Source organism: Triticum dicoccoides, chromosome 5B, assembly GCF_002162155.2.
Source record: "Triticum dicoccoides isolate Atlit2015 ecotype Zavitan chromosome 5B, WEW_v2.0, whole genome shotgun sequence".
NCBI lineage: Eukaryota > Viridiplantae > Streptophyta > Magnoliopsida > Poales > Poaceae > Triticum > Triticum dicoccoides.
In genome coordinates this window covers 587,532,750-587,538,653 of record NC_041389.1, presented here as the reverse complement: position 1 = coordinate 587,538,653, position 5,904 = coordinate 587,532,750, and the positions used below count along the sequence as shown (strand labels likewise).

General features: G+C 50.2%; 1 pseudogene; it reads right to left on the bottom strand.

The window, feature by feature from the left end:
* The window catches only part of LOC119311366, a 51,205-nt pseudogene extending 49,396 nt beyond the window's left edge, over positions 1-1,809 (bottom strand).
* Between the last annotated feature and the right edge of the window lie 4,095 nt (positions 1,810-5,904).

The following is a 5,904-nucleotide window of genomic DNA, read 5'->3' as shown; positions in this document are numbered from 1 at the left end:
ACGTGTACCGCCACCTCCTATGGCGGCACGTAGGCCTGGTGCGGGGGTGCTGGGAGTGCCTGCGCTTCGCTTTGAGGTCGCTGCACAACCTGACAGCTCACATCCTCTCGAGCTGGCGCCTGGCGCGGCGGGTCGGGCCGTGGTGCCGCACGACTTGACTTGACGATGGCGCCCTAGGCCAGAGATGGTGGAGGAGCCTCGTGAGCCACGTCGCCCACGGAGGGTAGCTGCAGAGGCAGGGAGCGGGCTGGTGCGGCAGAGCCCCCGGCCGCGTTGACGAGCTCAGCGATTCGCTCGAGCCACTCCTCGTAGAAGTCGTCGACTGTGCGGTAGCGAAGGAGCTCCCGCGCCATGAGCAGAGCGGCCTGCGTGTTCGCCGGGCCGTGAAGCGCATGGGAGGATGAAGCAGCTGGCGTCAGTGACGAAGTAGCGGTGCACCCGTCGTGGCGCACCGACGGGTGCAACAAAGAAGCTTGTTGCTCGTAGCCGGCAGGGCTCGTGGCGGCGTTGGCCACCGGAGACGGAGCACGACAAGCGCAACCATCGCCTGCTAGAGCCGTCTGAGCGACGCGAGCAGTGACTATGGCCCGCCGCTCGGCGCGAGCTCGGCGTGCATCGGCCATGGAGGTGTGAGAGTGACGGTGGTTCGATTAACGGAAGAGAGCATCCGACGCACCCCTACCTGGCTTGCAAAATGTCGTATTACGGGTTCCGCAAACCCTTGAGAGGTTCAAACACTGGCGTGCGTGCGGAGATCTCAACCTACCTAGCCTGCCTACTCACGATCCTCCTAAGCCTAGCTCGTCAAGCTCGAAGGGACAAGGGGACACAACAGTTTATACTGGTTCGGGCCACCATTGTGGTGTAATACCCTACTCCAGTGTGGTGTGGTGGATTGCCTTGTAGGCTGATGATGAACTAGTACAATGGATGAACTGGCCTTCGGAGGAGAGGTGTTCTTGAGCTCCAAGAGCTAGTGAGGTGAATCTGGTCGGAATCAGATCCCTCCCCTATGGTGGTGGCTAAGTCCTATTTATAGTGGCCTTGGTCCTCTTCCCAAATGTTGGCGGGAAGGGATCCCACAACGACCGGTTTTCAAAGGGGACAAGTAGTACAACTTATCCTGACAAAAGTAGTCTTCGCCTGCGAAAAGCCTCTGGTCATGACGCCGCGGTGGGCTCAGTGATGACCTCCGTCTTGCCGTCCTAGCGGTCTTGGTCTTGTTGCACCAGAATAGAAACCTTTGGCTGATTCCTCGGGACTCTGCGCTTGTGGCTTGCCTCCTTTGCACCGAAGAGGAAACCTGCGCTCTGCGCCCGCCTGGCGCTCACCTGGCCTTGGTCGTCATGGCTCACGTCAGCTGAGCCTTGTGAGGTAAACCTTGCATAGAACTCTCTGCCCCTCGGGAGCCAGCCTAAGGAGGCCTATCCCCTTAGGGGTCTTGGCGTTGTCCGCCTTGCGAGGGTCTTGAGCAGTTGATGTCGAACCTGGGCCGTACCAAGCCGTTGATGGGGCCGTGCGGTGGGCCACAGGTAGGCAAGGCTAGATACCCCCATATCTAGAACGCCAACACATACAATGAAGAAAGTGTAGAGAAGTCAGGCATATATGTAGGTATGTTTCAAAACAGAAGCACGGTGTGCATACGTATAGATCGCAAACTCACACAATCAGATCTTTCAGGAAGCTCATGAAGCTCCCAGGCCCGTAAAAAGGAAAGAAAATAGGAAATCCTCCTTTGAGGGACCGTACCAAAGTTTCGTGGCTTGCGTTATCATATCGCATGCTCTGATCACCCAAAGCTGCCATGGCCAAGTACCCGCAAGAAGTCTTAAGCTTCTCAACATAATAGTATTGATCAGCACATAGACGAAAGAAGTGCTGGTGCTCAGACAATCCACCGGTTTGTAGTCACTACTGTTGGTGATTGGCTGTGAACAATTCACAAAGTTGTCCCATGTAACCCTGGGGAAGGGGATCAATTCACCGAGGCCGTTGGGCCACTGGAGACCATTTAGGTAGGGGCACTGGTTCCAACAAGGAAGAGGGCAGTTGCCGCTCATGTCCAGGTTGGCGTCCACGACCCAGAAGTACGAAAGTTTGTAGTTGATCTCGGTGACCAAGTATTTCCCTATGTTGATCTGACTTGTAGCCCCGTCGCCGGCGCAAGCTAACTCGTATGACAGAGCACCGCACTCAGTTGGATCGCCTTGCAGGAGGAAAGGGTAGTGGATGTCCTGGATATGGCCGCAAGAAAAAGGAGGGCAGGCGTACCTATCATGTTGCCCCTCAGCGTCCACGACAAGAAGTGCGACCATGAAATGCAGCAACAACCACCATAGACGCATCGACGATACTCAATCGATTGTTTAGCTCTAGTTCTAGCTTGATGAAAGAAAGAAGGATGAAAAGAAGACAAATATTGCACAAAGGGGTGATGGTGGAAAAGATTGAAAAAGAGCATGTCGATTGAAGGACCCTGTAGCAGATGGTGAATGTCCACATCACTGCATCCATATGTCATTACACTGAAGATGTGCCATACATATGAAAACATCATTGCTGCCATATGTCATCACAAAGAAGATGTGCCATGTATATACGATCCTTGTTGACTCATTCTAGCTCGTATCATCTGGCATAGATGCTGGCATATGCTGCTGTGATTTGCCAAGGTAGTTGATACATGTCAGTGTCACGTCTCGGATTCTATTGTGGTGATGTAGTCTACAGAAGCTTGTTCTACAAGACTACAATGACGTACAGCCAAACCCAAGTACTAGAAAACGATATGTACAGGAGGTTTGTATTGATTCATGGACCGGGGAAGTTCTTGCTCAGGCAAGCACAACTTAGGCTACTGATTTTCTTCTTCTTCTATTGTCTTTGTAATCACAATACATGGCTTACCTTCATCCATCTTTGCAGCACATCGGGAGAAAGATGAGTGTATTTCTTGTCGCAGCCCTGGTGGCCTGCCTTGTCAGCCATGGAGCCGGCACGACCATAGCTTCGGCAGCTTGGGATGACCAAGATTTCTTCAAAAACTGTCCGCCGTCCTGATGCACCAGTGAAGGACCCGAGATCTAGTCCCCCCTCCAGCTTGATTCCAGTAACACATCATCATCATCATCATCATCATCATCCTCATCCTACGGCGCAAAGACATGTGTGAATCTAGCATGCTTAGGCCAAGACACCATCATGCTTCACCCACTTTTTGGCCCATGCCGTGCCACCGCCATAAATTACACCACTGCCTCCCTCAGCATCACCCGCTTACCTCCGCCTACACGATGATTCAGAAGCTCGCCCCAAAAGTTCACCACCAGCTGACGCTGGTCACTATTGTGCTCCGCACTACGGTAGAGATAGAAGGCTTGTAAGTTGCTCAAGGGAGTTCGTGTCATGCAGGATCACTCAATATCCCGTCTGCTCAAGGAAAGCTGATGCCCATGTTCCAATCCACATGCACTTGGTAAAGACAATACAACTTCTGTAAAATCTGAGACGGAGATCATCCCATTCCATGCCATTTGGATTATCCAAAGATCATTACCACTCCAATGCTTTGCCCTCCAAAAATGAAGGAAATAATTTCTTCCTTACTTCTTCATGACGTAAATCTGAAATCTCTTTCTGTGGGAGAAAAAAAAGGCTACCAATGGAGGGAAATGCCTGGTTAGCTGGAAGGGTGTGTGTCAGCCTCGAGAATCTGGCAGGATGGGATTATCGAATCTCCAGGCGGAAGGTATAGCCCTACTGGCGCGCTGGCTTTGGCAAAGCTGGACGGACCTAATGAAGCCATGGCAAGGCCTTCCCCTGCCTATTGACTTCAAGACATAGGCGCTGTTCAATCCTTCCATACTCCTGACACTAGGCGACGGCTGCAGGGCTCGGTTTTGGCTCGATCCATGGAATGGTGGATGTTGGTTGCAAGATAGTCACGTTGATCTGTTCTCCTTCTGTACTTGCAAGAAACTCACCGTTCAGCAGGTATTAGAGGTCAACCACTTGACTAGGCTCACTTCTGGAGCGCTCTCTCCCCGGCTGCTATCGTCTAGTTCGCGGAGGTGTGGGTGGCTTTCGCCACGGTCACCCTCGTTGCGGACACGCCTGATATGATTTCCTGGAAATGGCCTGCGGTTCTCCTCTGCATCGGCATATCTTATCCAGTTCGAAGGCTGTCGACGGTTTGATTTCTGGCAAATGGTTTGGTGATCGGATGCTCCGCTCAAATGCAAGATCTTCTCTTGGTTGGCCGTGCTAAAAAAATTCCTTAAAATTGACAACCTGGCAAAGAGGGGGTGGCCCCGTGACCCTGCTTGCGCTCTCTGCAGTGCTGCCCCTAAAGATGCAATCTCTATGTTGCTGCTCTGTCCTTTTGCGTATGAGTTTTGGATCAAGGTGCTTGCCCCCTGCCACTTGCCAACCATTCTGGCCTCGCCTCCATCTTCCGACAACCTTCTAGACTGGTGGCAATTTAGGCTTAGTCGCATCCCCGTTGGGTATCGCAAAGCATGGAGTGGCTTGGTGCAGTTGGGTTGGTGATGCACTTGGAAAGAGCAAAATGCGCGGGTTTTTCACAAAGAGATGTCCACTATTGAAAGTGTGACCACCAAGCTCAAATCTGTGCTGGAGCAGTGGAACTCTGCGGGAAGATCAAAGCTATGGTCGCTAATCCAAAGACCTCTGGAGTCCGATTAGCTAGAGCATTGATTCTGTTTTAGACTTCTAGTTGTTGATCTGTCTAGCCACTCTTATAGTCTTGCTGACAACTTGATTTCTCCCTCCCCCATCTGCTTTCGTACTTTGTTTACTCCCCCTATTTGCAATGAAAAGGCTGGGCCGCCAGCACTTTTGTAAAAAATATCTGAAATCTTAATGCTAAGGACACATATTGCCAATAAGAGGCCACATATAAGTGTTATTTCATATGAACAGTGTGAGCCCTGCATATTGAATAAATTTCACATGCTCAATGGAGCTAATAAGTATCTGTAGACTTCTCCTTTATTTCCAATAGGTAGAGTTGTAGAGGTTCTTTCCTAATGAAAGTGCAACTAATCCCTGGGTGGTTTTAGTAATTCTTAACAACATATAGCTCATTGAACTAATACCTTTTCAAGATGATCATTTTAGAAAGTTCAATGATTGTCATGGCATGGACTAGAGATGTGGACCCCTCAAAATGCTAAGGACACATATTGGCAAAAGCTCAAGATTCTACATTTTCATTTTTAGTGATCCAAGATCACACTAAGTCCATAGGAAAAGCCAATACTATTAAAAGGGGATGAGATGTTGCTTAATGGCTTTCTTGCTCAAAATGCTTAGTGATATGCTCCAAAGCCCTCAACCACTTTATCATTTCCACATATGTCCTAAACCTAAAGTCAAACTCAGCCTCACTGATTTGATCTACCCGGCGCCACCGAGTTCATTTGACATAGCCACATTCATAAACCCTAATCAGTTCGGTCCCACTGATAGGGATCTCGGTCTCACCGAGATGGGATTGCAAACTCTCGGTTTCCCTTCGTAACGTTTCAGTCTCACCGAAATGAGCGATCGGTCCCACCGAGTTCGCAATACAAACTCTCTGTTTCCTTTTCATAATGTTCCGATCTCACCGAAATGAGCGACCGGTCCCACCGAGTTTGTATGACCAACTCTGTGTTTGCTTATTACTGAAATCGGTCCCACCGAGTTCATTGGTCAGTCTCACCGAGATCAAGTTATGCCCTAACCCTAGCACATCAGTCCCACCGAGTTGATGTTGTTGGTCCCACCGAAAAGCCTAACGTTCACATTTTGAACTGAATCAGTCTGGCCGAGTTTCACTATTCGGTCTCATCGAGTTTGGGAATTTGTGTGTAACGATTAGATTTTGTATGGAGGCTA